This window comes from Cyanistes caeruleus, chromosome 2, assembly GCF_971803275.1.
Source record: "Cyanistes caeruleus chromosome 2, bCyaCae1.hap1.1, whole genome shotgun sequence".
Taxonomy (NCBI): Eukaryota; Metazoa; Chordata; class Aves; order Passeriformes; family Paridae; genus Cyanistes; species Cyanistes caeruleus.
Window position 1 is genome coordinate 50705313 of NC_141702.1, and position 17992 is coordinate 50723304.

The 17992-nt window shown below is 38.0% G+C and overlaps 1 long non-coding RNA gene across 5 annotated transcripts in view; it reads right to left on the reverse strand.

Annotated features, from left to right (window-relative positions):
- Positions 1-275: 275 nt before the first annotated feature.
- The window catches only part of LOC111942058 (uncharacterized), a 35240-nt gene continuing 17523 nt past the window's right edge, over positions 276-17992 (reverse strand). For 2 of the 5 annotated variants that reach the window (XR_015283161.1, XR_015283160.1), the window contains 4 exons: positions 3897-3951; positions 2489-2602; positions 2143-2231; positions 276-1958 (listed from right to left, as the gene is read on the reverse strand). This is a non-coding gene — a long non-coding RNA (uncharacterized LOC111942058). Of the gene's footprint in view, positions 1959-2142; positions 2232-2488; positions 2603-3896; positions 3988-16188; positions 16302-17992 lie in introns of all 5 variants that reach the window. The other 3 variants (XR_015283159.1, XR_015283162.1, XR_015283163.1) reach the window with 3 other exon arrangements.

Below are 17992 nucleotides of genomic sequence, written 5' to 3' on the forward strand. Positions count from 1 at the left end.
CTTGTCTCTATTCAGTAAAATTGTGAATAGTGAAAATTGTGAACTGTGATGTTATGATATATAGAATTTGCTGCTGAACTTTCTGCCAGATCAGTAATTTTTAATGCACACAGAAATACAAATACAGTTCACAATAGTGATCCATGGGTCAATGTCATCCTGAAAGGACAGAAGTCTTTCTAAGATGACCCCAAATAGATTTCTTTTTGCAGCAGGAAAAGTAAGAAAAAGCCAGGAGGAGACACAGTGTCCAGATACAGGCAATGTCAGTTTGGTTTTATTTTCACAGGAATTTTTATTTTGCCTTTCCCCTGAAATATAAACTTAAAAGTATTTCAAGAATATCTTGATTATATTTAAATATGACTGGATGAGCCAGATGCCTGAAGTAAAATGCTAAGTATTTAAATCTGGTTTATATCTCCTACACTGAATCATTACTTTGTCATGGCTCTTGCAAGGTACAGTAAAAGGAAAAAATAACTGACAGTGGAAAGTAACATGTTCAGAAACTTTCAAAGGCTAAACATCAGAGTCTTCAAACCATAAAGAAGCATATTATTAAGCACAAACAGTTTTTTTATCCAATAAAAAGATACAAGGTTTTTGTATAGAAATTAAATATAATTTACAAGCAAAATAAGATAAATGTCACTTAACAAACACCATTGTCTTCTAACATGAGGTTATTTTTTTCATAATAATGAGAAGAAAAGAAATGAGTTTATACATAGCAGTGGTTCTGTACCTGTCATTTTAAGGCAAAAAGCATTATAAAGTTTGTAGGGAAAGCAAATACAGGAAAGCTTTCAGGCATCTGAGATCTAACGAAGAGCATGTGCACACCAAAGATTTTCTGTTTCTTCCAGCTCCATCTCTTGTGGTGGATATTACTAGGCCCTTCAAGGATTATGATTTTGACATTAAGTTTACCTTTAAAGGGTTATAAAATAGAAAATATACTTTTGTCTACACAGAAAGTTAATCTATACTGTGGTGAGACATGTAAAGTGTGTGTAATAGCTACCACATCCAAAATTAGACACATATTTCCTATAAGAGCACCTACACAGGAAGATAATTGAAAGCAATTAATCAAAAGTAGTTATTTAAGAATAAATATCCATGTGTATAAATTCTTCAGGTTAATCTTAATGCTGACAGAAATTTTCCTAGTACTTTAGCGCAATGAAAGACAACCAGAAATTGATTACACATGGCACAAAACTTCAGTTTTGAACAAACAAATTTTTAAAAGTCCATAATTCAAGCTTTTACTTTTTGGTAAAACTCACCATCTTCCTACTTGGAATGCTCTCCAACTGCAACTTGGCAGGTTAGTTTAATCCATTAATATTTACATTTTCTTAGTTCAAATATTTTGACATTTCAGTGATGAAGATGTGATATCTGCTATTTTAAAATGGAATTATTTTCTTGACACAGGTTCCCTGGATATACTGAGTTTGATGTTGTTTGTGGCAACTCTGTTATGCTGCCAGAAGCTGGTTAATATGAATACCTACATATTTATCTCTGATTTTGATCCCCAAGACAATTTTTTATTAGCAATTGGAATACCAGTTGTTTGCAATATTGTCCCTGCTTCATTAAGGACAAAGATATTTTGCAATAAAATGCACTCTGCACCATATCTGATGAAAAAGTTTTCCTGAATTCTTGGTAGTACATGGGATTTTCCCATTAATGGTTCTATCAAACTGACCATTAGTAGGCAGCTGGTTCTGCAAAGTCCTGTAAAACAAGGTGATTTATCCTTGGACTACTGTTGCCAAGCTTTTGGACATATTTGTTTCTAGAAGGAAGATAAGAAAAGATGTGCAGAGCTGCCTTTATTCATTCTTTTTTAAAAGCACATTGTAAAAACAAAAGGGAGAAGCAGGCCATGTATAAATCGGCAATCAGGCAAGGGAAAGCTCTGGAAAGCTCCACTAGCTCTGGAAAGGAGAAGTAAATTAAAATCAATAAATAATAATATGATGACAGAGAGAAACACAGCACCATGTATGAAAATCACTTTCAACCTCAACCACATGCTAAAATTAAGACCAGTTTCAATTCAACCCACATCTGCATCACAGAACCTTCTGAAAAGTATTTAGTAAAATGGTGTTTGTTTACCCTCTCTTTCTATCTTCCACCTCTTCCCTCTTTTCTGCCCATATTTGCTGCATTCTCTGAGATGTTAAATAATGTCTTCTGTCCTACAACTGAGATGACAAGTCCAAGTCAGTATACGTGCAGAAGAAGGAAACCTATTTTGATGACCTAGAATGGCATAACTAATTTTTATTACAGTGTCAGAAACCAGGGTTGTTAATAAAATGAGAGGAACCACTAGAAACCACAGTTTCTAGTTTTGTTCCTTAAACCAAAATGAACCATAGGGCAGAGCTCTTAAAAAAAAAAAAAAAAACAAAAAAAAAAAAAAAAACAACAAAACAGGAGGTTTTTCACTTTCACTCACCTGGCCTGGATGTTTTTCATGGAGATGAACAACTGCTGCAGTAACTGCCAGGATGCTGTCTGTGAAGCTTCTCCCAAGAAATATTGCAGTGCATGGGGTCATATTGCATGGAATCTGTTGGTAAAATATGTCTTTTTACTATCAGAAGTATTTATTGTTGTAAAACAATAGTGGAAGTTGTTATATCGTTAACATGGAGCGAGCCAAGTCTCCAGCTTGAACATTTCTATAATAAACACTAAGGAACAGAAATGAATTATTGTATGTCTGTACAATTTCCAGTCCTTCCTAATTGCCTCAAGGCATCTGTGGCTTTGTAAGCAGGCACACCCACTCTCTTAGCATCACTTCCTGGTGTGGACGCAGTCTCCATTCCAGCTACTGATCTGGACATTGGAGCCTGAAAAAACTCAATATGTCAACCATAAAACATATCAGGATTACATGCTTTTTAAAGAAAAAATTTACCTTCAGCTGGGACCTTAACTTTTGAATTTTTATGATTTTTTCACAGCTGCTGCCTTATTATTGTTAGACCCATGCATTACCCTGCATTCCAATTTTGTGTGAGTGTGACCTGGTTCAAAAATGAAATGAGAATGGACAACAGCATCGTGCAAGTCTCAATGGAAATTTGCTATGGGATAACCAATAGTATTCAAACAATGTTTTTACTACCTGCTTATCAGTCAGTACTGTGAGTTATGTACCTCGAACTTCAAGTGTTGAGATGCAGACCATTAAAAGCAGTGGAATTACGATTTCTAGGTCAAAAGCTCAACCCAAGAAGTTAATAATGAAGTAGAGGAACTAGGAAGTGAGTGGTATCTGTGATAAGCAAAAATGCTAGTCTAAACAAATATCCAAATTCCAACCTGATATAATTCAATTTTCCTGCCTAAATTTCTCAGCAGTTTCTTCTTCTTACATGGTATTCTTCTGTACATACATCCAAAAATGGCTTTAATTTTACTCTGGATTTAAATGAGGATCAAGTTCAATAGGACATAACTCCACCAGAAATAGGTACTTTTGACATCACAATTTTGTAGAGTATTATCTTTTTAATCTTGGTATAACTTTTCATGTCTTTGGGGAAAAAAAATTAGCAAATTCTTACTATATGTATCATTACAGTTAAATCAGGACTCCTTGACATCACAAGATTTTGCCTTTGAATTGAACATGCACCTTGGACCACTTACAGAAAGGAAAATCTCTGATTTAAATATAAGTAAAATACTAAACATCTTAAGCCATTATTATCCTATTTAAAAAAAAAAATATTGGAGCTCTTACTTTTTGAGAGTTCCCATGCCCCAGAGGATCTAATGAACCCACTCACTACTTCATCTGTCTCTTGAGCTGTGTTCTTCTGCACAGCTTGTTCCCCCACAGCAAAACTCACCTAACAGAAAAACACTTGGGACAGGTACAACTTCACCACAAATCCAATAGTTAATCTATAAAAGGGACAGGAAAGGTTTAGAGATTGTGTCCTGTGAAATAGCAGAAAACAGCAGCACTTTAGAGTCAGGTCACTTAAAGATGAAAAGCAAGCAGCAAAGTTGCTGTTTTTACTCTTGAAAGGAAAGAATAAAAGTCAAGTGATAGATGGGAGTTGCACATCTTAAATGCATAGTGGAGTTTTAAATTTTTTTTAAGGGATCTGAGACTTCACCATCCACTGTACTTTGTGCATGAATCACATTAGATGTCTGATCTTCAGTAGTATTAGATACAAAAAACTACAAAGTTTGTTTTACTTTGTTGACTTTCTGGGACAAGTTGTTAGTAGCAGGTTTCATTTTGAAAGATTTAGGAGCTTGAAATTCTTAAACAAACTAATAAAATTATTTGCCCTTAATGAGAGGGGTGCCAATAACATAATAGGAACAAATAGTTACATGCTGTCTCAGATTAAATTTTTGAGACTTCAACTCCTTTATATTGTTTAGATATGACAAAATCCTCACAATCTTTGACTTAATTTATTTTTTTTTCCATTAGCTTGTGGTCCAAAATAAATTCAGCATAGGAAGCATGAGATTACAGTTGCAATTTTAAATGTTTCAGGAAATATGAGACGATGAATCTGAGACCAACTGTTAAAATTCCTCAGTATCATTTTTTCATTTAAGCATAGGGAGCATGAATACAACTGAAAACATTTAGTGTAGAGCAAACACATACCACATAAAACACATTATGTTTTCCACAGGATTTCGTCTGTATGTGTTAATCTCTGTGTATGTGTTTATATGCAAAATATTGTCTCATATCTAAAAATATACAGAGCTGCACATAATTTTATTACATGTTAATAAATCATTAATAGCAGCTCTCCTTGCTGGCCTTAGTACAGACACAGCACATGTAGTTATTTCAACAAACAGGATGGATATTTATTGCATTAAAGATGTTTTATAAAGTCACAATTCCAGATATGATGGTTCTTGCTATTTTTCCACAGGCCTTTTGAGGCAGCAGCTATGTTTTTGCTTTGATTTAAATATTTATGCTTTCTCAAATTCAAGACAAATACCTTTTTTGGTCAGTGTTGTTAGTTATGTTTGATGGCATTGAGGGTGTCTATTGAGGGTGTCTACTGAACAAGCACATGCTGCTCTTAAAACAATGGTTTGTCCTAGAAACCATCTGAGTCATCAACAACCTCTGCAAACATTTCTTCACTTTAAGACATAATTTAACCATTATCACGCCACAAGAAGAAACAAGAAATTGCTTTCACGTAATATAAAAACAACACGCAAGCTAATCATGAAGGCTAACGCATTTTTGGTTCCATGAAGGTTTAGACCTCAGCAATAGAACTCTGAAAGACAGAAACCAGCCCTAGTGCAGGAAAATGTGCCCTTGTGAGTCTCCTGCAGGAAGAGATCAAGCCTAGCTGTTGTGTCAGACCTGTGCTGTTGTTAGGCTGAAGCAGAGATCACAGTCAGACACACCTGAGTGGCCCTGATGGCTCTGAGCAACCACAGACTGATGCAACTGATGAAGGTTGATCCCTTCCTATAGAAGTCTTTCCACACAGCAACGTAGTTTTTTTTACCCTTAGAAAGTCAAGCTAGCAGAGCCTGTCAAGTAAACAAATCTGCCTGCAGCCTCCCGGTGACAGCGCTGCATTAAGAATTAGACATAACAACATTCTTTCCCTGGACAGCAAAATTCCCAAACCCTCACAGCACCGGGCAGAGCCAGCCTGGCTCTCTCCAGCACTGTGGCAGAGCTGGAGCAGTGAGAAGCAAGGAGCCAAGCCAGCAGGCAGGTGCCCACCCAGGCAAACAGCGCCCAAGAAGCTTCCATCCCTTCATCCATTCCCTGGGTTCCATCCCAGGACAATGGACTGTGCAGAAAGTCTCTTACTGGTTTCAGTGGGCTGCAGTGCTGCTTTGAGCTGAGGTAATGTGATTTTGTGCAGTCCTTTCATCTTCCCAATTGCTTTGCATCCAGCAACAATAATGTTTTAGACTGTAAACTCTAGGGTACAATCTGTATAGTCCTCCCTTTCTGGGCACTACTGAGCTCCCTGCCTGTATTTAGCACATAATATATTGTTTTAAAGTACTTAGCAATGATTAGTAGGATAATAATTTCTAAGAATAGGCATACTGTCCACACTGTACTCTGCCAAAAGGATTTCAGTGCTAGAAAAATTGCTCCTCTGATCTGTCAGCACTTGCCACGGTTGCAAAAAAAAAAAAAAAAAAAAAAAAATAATAAAAAAAAGTATAATAGAAATTTTCAAGTTCAGTTTTTTTCAGTGCTGGTCAAATTCCAGCTTGTGTGGGATACGTGTCACCTATATGGAGTGGGAGACTGAGCCAATAAATAGTTCTGCCTCAGCACCTTCCCCCTCTCAGAAGACCCCGGTGTCCCTCTTCCTCCTCCCTTCCGCTCTCCCCTCCTCTCCAGCAGTGACCACGCCAGCCCAGCTCCCCTCTCACAAATGTGAGCAAGCCAAGGAGCATTTTGTTGGCTTGAAAAGCCAGCACTGCTTCAGCAGCATTCAGAGACTCCTCTCAGATCCCTGCTGCTCGGTCAGAGGCACACCAGAATTTATTCAGCTGCTTTTGGGAAAGCGAGATGTCTCCAAAACCACCAGTCCTTCTGCTCCCTCCAGCCCTCTAGCTGACCTTCTTTGCTCATCTTTAGCCCCAGGTTATTGTTTTAAATTCAGGAATGACAAGCTGGAAAGTCAGACCTTATTTCTTCATTGTTTGTGTTTTCTTTGTATTTTGAGCACTGCACAAAATGCTGGAGGGACCTGCTGTGTTCACACACTTTGTGTATTTTCTGTACTTTTCTTCTCCCACTCTTTGAAATAAGCCTCTTGGCATGCTGAAGAAGAAGCTGAAGTAAAAACTTGTATTCTTCAAAAAAATAAGCATCTATTTAGTGAAATATTTTTATTTTTTGCCCCTCTTGCTCAAATCAGAGTAACTGTAATTTCTAAGCAAAGGTTATTTTTCTGGCCAAAAACCAGGTCACGCAGAGATACCCATACCAACTAACCAGTCTCTTTCAGAAATAATACAGCCACGTTAGGGCAGTGCTGGCAGCCCCATTCTGTGCCATGTTGTTCAGAGCTTCACAGCTTTAGTGTCTGATTGCTTTCATTCAAACTGATAGTCAATAACAGTTGATAAATCAAATCTCAGTGTTGCTATTTTAAAATTTTATAAGATGGGGTAATGGTCAGATAATGATTTAACGATAGTAAATTGGTGGGTTTTTTTCCTTTTTGCTTCCCCCCTAGAATTAGCTGTTTTATTCACATTTGACTGCAAACTTGCCTGTGAATCTATACCCTATTTTCAGTGTCTGCCACCTCAGGCACACTAAAATTCACAAGAATCATTTGGTATGTACGATCCAGCATGGCAAGATTTGTTGAGACCAATGGAGCAAAATAGTTCAGAACTATGACACACATTTTTCCAGCTACCAAAACAAAGCTATGCACACTTCCTCCAAGAAAACAGGGGTTTTTATAGGTTAATATGATGGGTTTGGATCAACTTGGCCTCTATTTTCAATATCTCTAACAAGGCTTAGTCATTTTCTCAATGTTACTGTTCACTGAGGTCAATAGGAAATATCTCTGGACCTTCAAAGATTTTTGTTTCCCCCTCATTTTTTCTTCTAAATCCCTTCTCCTGCTCACCTTGCCAAATTCTAAGTGTCCCTTTAACAACTTTTCCCTCAAACTGGGCATACAGGTGGCAAAACAGGGTGCAAGCCATGTGTGTTCACAGGCTCGATATTTCACCCACTGGGTTTTGTCTGAGCAGTAGCTTTGGCACTTCCCCTGGCTGCACCCTGAGCCTGAGCAGGACTTTGTGATCAGAGTGACACAGAGCTGCTCTTTGCTTCGCTGAGCTTTTATTAAATGGTCAAAAGAACACACACACATCTACCAAACTTTACCAGGTTCATATGAAATTTGAAGTTTCATATTGCCAGAGAATTAATGTTCTTCACCCACATATCTTTTAGTTGGGCACGTTTTTTTTTGCCAAATTCTAATTTTGCCAGGGGTTATTTATGGAAACCCAGTAGCCCCTCTTTTGGGCAGCATCATACCATCTTGTCCTATTTTGTCTCCACAGAGCTTAATTACAAAATAGACCTGTCAAATTTAATTTAGTTAGGCTTTTTTTCACCTACCAGATAACCTCTTTCAGTGTTACATGATGGGACCCCAGACCACTACAGATCGTTCTGCAGTGTGATTTCATGCTGATCTTTAACATGTAAAACCATCCAGGCATTAGAAACAATCACTCTCTGAAATAAACAATCTTTTGTCAGAAAGCTTTTTACTTACATGAAAATTTAACTCTCAGGCACCTTAAAATGTTCTCCAGAGTTTCAGCTGACTGCATTTTGTTTCACTTTAGGGGGAGAAGCGTGCTTGTTTTCAACAAGTCAGTGTATAGCTGGTATGTTTACAGAGAAAGCCTCAAAAAGGTAGCCTACAGCCTATCTGAATTTGTAGGGAACAAGAAATGACAAGTCCAAGTGTGAAAGAGTTTCATTTCTGCTTATACTAGACCTGATGGCAACAAGGACACTTTAAATGTCAGCAGCGCCACTGCTCATCAAAGCATGGAAGTAATGCAGAAACAGCTCATACAAAAATAGGTACTCACTGCATTTGAATGATTACCCCTTGTAGCAGATCTTCAATCACTGACTAATTAAGTGGCTGCCAAGTAGTACTGCAAAAGGGATACAATATTTTTTTCCTGAACAAGGATTCAAGACTAAAATAATTGACTAGTAAGTTTTTGTTTTATGCCTAATCTTTCTCCAGTTAGGCAAACATTTGAGAAATGAGCGCAAGATTGCAGTTTGAAGTGAGTTTGTTTCAGCACGCTTTTAAAGAAAGATTTGACATTTCTCTGACATTGAGGTTTTTTTTATTTTAAGAAAATTTGTCTGATAATTTATTTCTGTATGAACATTTTTCCCATGCTATTTTTCACCATTACATCATGTATTGGGTTGATTAAGGCCACTGAAATTTTATTATTAGTTTCTGCACAGAGTCTTGCCAAAATAAGTGCCTGTAAAAGCTGCTTTAAATTATCTGCATTATCAAACCTTGAGCACAATTTGGTACTACTGGAAACTTTTAAAATCAAAACATTTGATGATGTAAAATTGAGCTGCATTCAATATGCCATTCAACTACATCTACTGTACTTTGTACTCTTCTTGCTCCACACAAAGCTTGAGATTACTTAAGTGTGTAAGAAAGAAATGGAAATATCGAGCATCTCTCTGCTGTGCTGAATAATGACAGTTCTGCTGAAACATGGGGAACCTGTATGACAGTGTATGAATATCTATTGTTAACAGCCACGGGAGGAGACCACTCCAGCAGCCATTGAATACCACAGGAAAAATGCAGCATTGCACCTCTGGAGGTTGCCAAACACTGCAGAAGTATTCAGGTAATGCATCTGGAAGGGAAGCAGCATATCTTTAAGTTGAGCCTACACAAAACTGCGAAAGCTTTGTGCCAGCAGGAGCCTTAGAACAAGGAATGTGATTGTGTTTTAGTTATGATCAGTCACATGTGGCATACACAGAAATTAAACCAATGTGGGTGTGAAGTTTGGCCAGTCCAATTCACCGCTCCATGAAATAACAACAGCTAAATAGGTGCACCATCAATAAAGAGAGAAACATTCCTCTCCAGCAGGTTACAGAGTGTCTTTAGATGGCTGCTGTGCATTTGTTGTGCCCAATTATGAGCAAATGTGATACCCCACAGACTGGTTCTCTGGAAAAAAGTGGGGAAGTCTGCTGAACATTTTTAATATATTGTTATTAAAGTTAACTTTGCAGGCCTAGTGTTTTATGTGCTAATGGCTGCATGCCAGATAAGTGATTACTGTAAATGTGTCAGTTAAATAGTCCAGTGACAGGTCCATATGTGCTCTATAAAGAAACTAGTTAACCTGACCCTGATCAAAACCAGAATGATTGACTCAAAACTTCAGGAGCTCAGAAACACAAAGACTGGTTAAAGATCTGAAACAGGTCTGAGCATATTTCTATACCTGCTATGATTCTGCTGTCGCCCCTCTGGACCGCATCTACATATACATCCTCCAAACATACACAATATCTGTCCCCAGATGCAAAAGCTCATATTTATTGTGTAGACCACCAGAGCATTTGGAGATGCTGCTGGCACTGCAGTTGCCACTGGTGCAGCAATGGTCAGAGACGCTTCTGCAAGCTTAGTGAAAACCCAGGCACCTCCACAGAGGTGATGCTGCTGACATCAGCTGCTCCAGGGAGATGCCAAAGGAGCCTGCCTTGGAGTCACATTGCTTCCTCAAAAGGCAGCACAGCACAGGAGGGAGGCAACCCTCAAAGCAATGTCCCATGCACACAGTAAAGGCGTCAGTCAGACAACCAACATCCCTGCAAAATGCTCAAATAGCAAAATCTGATGGCAAGTAGTTCAGACAGAGAGTGTGAGTATCTTAAGTCCATTGTGTTTCTTCAACAGAAATGAGAAATCCTACAGATATAGCCATTCTGAGTCGGCTTGGGATTCAGTCTTTGAAGCATAGTAGGAGATAATATTAACTGAAAATAGTTGGGTATTGTTTCCAGACGTAATTAGTTTACCTCATATCATCAGCTTCAAGAGCTTCAGTATGTTACTAGTTTTCAGCCACAGAGCATGGCCTTTTTAAGCAGTCAGATGATGAAAGAGCCTGTGCATGTTGCTTTTGTTGATCAGCAGACCTGGCTTTGGTACGCTTGAAGCCATTTGTGCTGCAGCATTTATTTTCACAATTTTCAGACTCTGCTTTTCAAATGACAGTGATCACTTTAAGGTTAAAGTGATCCCCTCCTGAAAACTCATGATTTTTGTTTCATCTCAGCATAGAAATGAATGAAACAGACTAAATCTATAATATTTAGCATTATTGTGCATCCAAAAAATGCCACAATGGCTGCAAAGCACTACTACAAGACGCAGACTTTTGACTAAGTGATTCAAGTTAAGTTTCTACAGACACTGAGGTTCTACCCTGTTAGTTACCATCAGCTGGTGAGAGACACTTTCACAGTGAGAGCATCTTAGTAGGAAGCCTCCATCAACCTTTTAGAGGCTATTTGTATCAGCTTGGTAAGCTCTTTTAAGAACCAATCTTCAAATTTCTTACTCTTTTATGGAGGTTAGGCAGTAAATACAGAGTGTAGAAGGAACAGAGTCAGGAAAGAGTCATGGAGGAGTTGTTAGTGCAACTTTAAGGATTTAAATGTTTCAGCACAAAAATGGAAAGGGTGAGTAAGAAGCTGACCTTATTGCTGGTCTCAGTTGATACTATGGAGATACACAAAATGTCTTCTTTCCACTGATTAAAAAAATGAAAATCCTATGTATCCCCAACTGGTAAGAAAATGTGAGAAATATTCTTCTGTGTCACAGTAAAATCTACAGAAAGAGTGTCCTGAATAAGCACACAACAGGTAGGTATGGTTCTTCACTGGCCTGTAGCCTGTTTGAATTCATGTTTTTTGAACCATTATGCATCCTCAATTAGCTGAACAATCAATTAAAAAATGTCATTGTGATTCACTTCATTAGTAAAATAACACTATGCAGCAGGAGTTACAAAGCACATTCTGCCAGTGTGCTCAGAATGCCCAGAGTCTAAATAAGTCTTAGGTAAGTAATTTCTCCCCTGTACCATTTCACAGTAAGAATTTTCTTTTTTTAAAAAAAAATAAATTATTAGAGTAGATACACACTGACTTTTGTACTTTGTTGCCATATGTTCAAGGGCCAACATGAACACGGCTGTGAAATTAGCAGCTCCTACAACTATAGACTTGTGGCTTGGCTTATTATGATTTCATGGAACTGCAAAGTTTTTTCCAGCAATGTCTCTCTTTGTATTCATTGATTATGGTTTCCTTTGAGGTACCTCCACATTTTTGTGTCCATTCCTCTACTGTCTAGTCTTTCTTTCCATGTATTTACTTAGCTGTGGTCTCTGACATTTTTTCCTTATCCTGAAAATTTACTTCTCGCCCTCGCCAAGTACATTTTTGTGTTTCAAAGCAAGTTCAGGTGGTGTCTAAGTTCCAGAATGTATAAATTGTGGAGCTCTTTCTTTTGCTTTCTGGTTTCTAGCAAAGACCAGTCCTGTCTTTCTGACACTGTTGAGAAAACAACAGCAGCAAAGAGCTGTGCCACTTTCCACGTTTATTTCCTGAACTATTTGGGAGTTTGTATAGTGCTACAGTAGTACTGAAAGGCCTCAACAAAAACGTGATTCCAGAACTGAAGAACACATAAGTGATTGTGTCAGAAGTCTATTAAGTAATGTCAAAACATGTAACAGAAGCTGTAAGGTGACAGTACCATGAAAACTAATGTAAAAGCGGTGGCTAAAACCTTGATTCTGTTAGAAGTGTATCATCCCTGGCTACAATGAAGGCTGAAGTTCCCTTTTAAGGAGAACAGCATCACTGAAGCAATGCGCTCGTAAAAATGCTAACGTGGTCCTTAAAATTATTCTAAACAAATACTTTTAGATAAGATATGGAAGCTGTTTTGCCTAACAGTGGTGAGGCTTTATCTAGAGAACTGATACAGTTCTGTTTACAAGAAAAGAACTAAATTACTTTAGCTTATTTAGGTGAGCAGAGACAAACTTTAGAGAGACTATGCGTGCTGCCTGAAATGTACGTTCTTATGAGACATAAAGGAGAAGATAACTATTCAACCAGACAGCAGTAGATTATGGGTGAATGTAAAAACAGGACAAGCTGCAGGCCAGCACAGATTCCCCAGCCAGCACAACGGGCAGATTCTGCAACTACATTGGCAGGACCAAACCCAGAGTACTGCTAGGACGAAGCTGGTAAGTTTACAAGGGTCATTGTAAAACATAATGCTGCAGCAGCAGATGGAATTGCAGCCCTGATTTAGAAAATGGGACAATAGGATGTCTTCCAAAAGCTTTTTTTTTTGTTGTTGTTCCATATGTAAATTTTGCTCTCAGAAGCTCCAAATACAAGGTCTCTGCATATCCCTTCTAGTCTTGTCCCCACTTTGTGTAGAAATCCTCCAGTGTTTGAGGGGTGGTGAAACAAAGCACAAAAGCATTTGAGGGGGAAAAAATTCCACTGATAAGAAACAAAGAATAGCATCAACAATTCCTAAATGGAGGAGTGAAATAAAAGAGAGATTTTCCTAATTCTGTAAGCCAGTGGGAAAAAAGGATACTCAGTATATCACATAACTTTTCAGTGTTTTGAAGATTTAGAATTTCCTGAATAAATAGATTATTTCTGTGGTTTACAGTTCAGTCCAGGTCTGCTGACATGAAAGACAATGTTTTCATGGATGTCAGCAACACAGGAACAGGATGGCTTTCTAAGTGAATTATGCACCTAATGAATCAAGTGGTTTTTCCCTATCATTTATTATTTATTTTCTGGATTTTAAGCCAGATGCAATATTTCATGCAAAAATAGGATTTCTTCTCCTGTGATAAATGCCTCACATCTAAACCCCAAAGTTTTCATGAAAAGATTTGTAGTTTTGCTTTTAATCTTCAAGGTTTTCATGGAGAACAAAGACCTTGAATTCCCTCTTTGGTTTTCCCTATCCTTTTCTTTTCGTCACTGAACATATTGCCAGAAATTTACTCAGGATCCTCCATCACAAAACTAAAATTCCCCTCATCCCCATTTTCCTCCTATATCTATTTATATGAAATAGGTTATGTTATACGGAGTGCATTAGAGTTCCACAAAAGAACACATACATTTCCTGTCTCTAGTTTTTGTACAAATGGAGTGTCATCATCATCATTCTTCAAGTGAGCTTGTAGAGCTCCACTGCTTGTTGTGAGACACAGAAGTCTCCTCATATAATGTCAATAACTTCAAAGTAAAACAAAGTTTAAAAAAAAAGGCCTAAAGTGTGCTGATGCCCAAGGTTTCCTCTGAAGACCTCAGAATACTTGTGTAACTCTACTGCAGAAAATATTTTCTGGGATTTCTTCAGACTTGAAAAATATTTTTTGTGTGTCAGGTACACCTACACACATAATTTCCTCCTCTTGATTTTGAAATGTTCACTATGAATGGTGATACTATGAAGGACATCCTCTCAGACTCTCAGTCACCTAAACACTCATTACCCAAGAAAAAGCATGTCAATTATCAACGAGTAGCAAAGAGATACAGTCATTAGCATGGACATACATATATTTTATTAAATTGCTAAATTAGGCCTTCACTTACTTCTACCTGGACCACTGCATGCTGATAATGAGGAAGCTTAACAGCTATTTGAAGACCTAGACTTAAAAACAACCCTGGTACAGTGGAGTTTCCTTGAAACTAAGAAGCTGTGCTTGGAAATTTTGTTCAGGCTTATCTCTGCTAAGGGTCCTGGGGGCCAGTATCCATCAGGAATAGATCTCTGCAGAAGCAGGATAGCTGGGACACTGCTGCCATAGCTGTACCACTCTGAAATGGTTTCCTTTCTCATCCCAAAAGAAAAATATGCTCACAGAAGAGTGCATGATCAAAGACACTAATCAAGAACTACTACAGAGGATATTTCTGGCCTGCTTCCCCCTGCCAGAGAGCAGTGGCTCCTATACTCCTATATTCCTAGAGTATTTGTTTCAAGCAGCACCAATATTTCAGCCTTCTACCCATCTAAGGATTAATAAGCACCCTGGAAGCAGTATTTGTTTTTTGAAAAATGGTAAACCTTTGCAATATCTATAATAGCCTAAAGGCTGCAAGTAGGGCAGTAAAGTTCTGTATACGCATTCAAAGGAATAAAGACTATGTTCACACAACAGTAATAAATAAGGGCCAAAGGGGAAGGAATATCTGAAAACCATAGGAAATATCTTTTAGAAGGTATTAATTATTTAAATTGGTTTTAAATTCTTTTGAAGAGATGCTTTTTCAAACCAGTGTTCTCAGTAGGTTCCATTACTGCTGGATTAATGGCCCGTTTTACCTGGAACGATCTGTATTTCGTACATGGGAATTTTACAAGACTGACAGCACTTCCCATGTGAATGGGCAGAAGGACAGAACACTGTTTTTTGCTATGATCACGGTCACCTCAGCTACAGATGCTACTGACTTAGTTCTCTAAACTACAGGTTTAGGAGATGGAAGCCCTACATCACAGAAGCTGTGCTACCGTACAGCAATGTTTCCCCAGCATGGTGGGAGCAGCCTGATCAAGACATGGAAAACACAGGAGTCCTCACATCTGAGGCAGTAAGAGTTTTCCTAGGAAACAATGGGGTTTGTTCTAGTCTCCTCTTTCAGTATCTTTAACCTTCTTCCTTCCTTTAGCAGGAGACTGTCCATACCACTTCTCTTCTGAGTTAGTGGAACCCAAGAGGACTCCTGGTCTCCTTGCAACATTAGGTTTCCTTCAGAAGTTTCTAGCTGCTCAGAAGAACTCTTCTGCATCTCTTTCACCTCCAAAATATGTTGCAGCCTAAACAGCCCCATACTTCCCCATCTTTCCTGGGGTTCCTTCAGCCTCCTCACACTACCCTTCACCATGTCCACCTTCGTATTTCCATATCTCCAGGGTGTAGGGCCCTCATGCACCCAAGATCTTAACAAGCTTGTAGTCTCTTTCCCAATGTTTCTCTACAGCTGGTCCTACTTTAAACTTACACAGCCTTTCTTGGTCATGGGCTCCATCTGGTTATTAAAACAACCCTACAGAATTATCCTCAATAGAGTTGTATCCCTCATAAAAAGTAAAAGCAGACAAAAGTTATGCCTTACAAACCCAGAAGATATCATTATACCACCCGCATAACCCACACCTTACCAGCCTCATTCCCTAACTCATGAAATTACCACTAATTACGAGTTAAGCAAGAGTGTAGCTTCTAGAAGGCTTGTGGCTTGACTTTTGTAACTGCACACTCCCTCTCCCACAGAGACTTTCATTCTAATCAGTACAGAGCCACGAATAAAATCAGTTCATACCAAGTCCCATGAAGAACGGTATATCAAAGTGTTTTTTAGCAAATATAATAGTGAAATTCCATTTCTATGAGGGAAGAAAAAAAAACACATTCTTTTCTTGTCTGTAATAATTCTAGACTTACCACTTTGACTTTGGTTAGACTTACCTCCTGCTTTATTCTGGAGAGACAATTCATGCCAGGAATGAATCCGAGTATTCATAAGCACAGCAGGGTCCTTCTTGTTGAAGGACATTTCTATAGATGTAAAACACACAACACTAACAAGAAAAGCTATGTGTCATAGCCAGCTATGAGCAGAGAGATTTAGATGAAAAACAAAAAAATTTTGTTGAGTTCAGTATGCTCCTATAAATTAAAAATTAACTTCTGTCCTAAATACAGATTAAAATGGCTTTTTCAGCAAAAGGCAGACTATTTCCTGAATTTTTTAACAACAGCAGTTTCCCAAGGAAGAAATGCTCATATTGATTTCATCTGAGTAAACTGCTCTGTTCTGAAATTTCCCCTTCTTTTTATTTTCCAGGAAGGCAAGGAGTTTGGTTCTAGGTTGATAGGAGTAAGCTCTTGACAGTACACAGGTGAACTATTTGCCTATGCCAAGGGTTACCCAGCTCACCAGAGCTGAGCACAATGTTGGAGGCAGCACTGCAAAAAGCACCAGAGATGGGCAGCTTCCAGAAAGCACCTTAAAAAAATTACTCCTCCTAGCAGCATACTGGTTTATAACACTGAGTGCTGGACTCCTGACTGCATTCTTGTTTTTTAAAACACTTAAAAGCAACAGTGAAGATGAATTACCAAGCCTGTGGGTTAACTAGAAAATTATAATATCATTAATTAGAACAACAGAAATTTAAACTGTTGTGACTGCCATAATCTGTGATCGCAGTAGACAAAGCTTTGTGCCTCACTGTCAAATCACAGCCTAACAGCTACATAATTAAGAATAAAATTATATTAAAAACTATATATAAAGCATTTCCCTACAGAACATAGTTCAGAAACATAATAAGCTAACAGAAATATCATTAGAAGGTTTAAGTACATGCACATCTTTTAAAAAAAAGAAGTAAAATACACCTTAGAAATCCTTCCCACTGTTAAGAAGTTTAACTTGATAAGTTACAGAATTGTTTTCCACATAAATTAAGAATGTAATTGACATTCAAATAGCTAAAGATGTCAACTAATTGCGAGTAACAGCGTTACCGAAAATCAAAATGTGAGGAAAAGAAGTTGCACATTCAGCAGTTTGCAGTTGCAGCAAAGGAAAGTAAGATAAACCTCTCTTGAAAAGCTGTTAGAAAGGGATAAGAGAAAAAAAATCTGTTACCTCCCCTCATTTTTTCCTGATTCTCCTATAAATCCAGAAGTGGAACCCCACTGACACGAATCATCTGAAATAACAGCCATCACCCCTCCAAAGGGTTGGTGACATGTGAGAAGCAATGCTTACATTAATGTGTCTTAACAAAAAGTTGGAATTATAAATTGTTTTCTTGTAATAGTCTGTTTATTACTGTTCCTCTATTCTCTGCAGTTTCTGGTCAAGCATGGTCCTTCTACTGCTTAGGTTTCTATGACCCCTAAGAACACATAATGTGAGGAACCCACTAGATTCATATATATCTTACTGGTGACTTAAAAAGAAGCAGATAAAAACGACAAGAAACTAAAGATGAAAACCAGAGTAGAGAAGGAATTTTTCTATTTTAGGCTCAGCTCAACCACCTGGTAAAAAAAAATAGTCAAAAAAATTTGCCACAAGAACTTCACGTTTCTATTTCCTACAAGACTTGCATGGGAGCAATTAGTTTAAAGCATGTGTCTCTATACAGCACAATTCAAACAGCACAGAACACTGAAGCTGAGAGCTAGCTTGCCCTTCAGAAGACATGCCAAAACCTCATAGTTAATTTCTTGGCATTCTTTTCCTTGTCTGAAGACA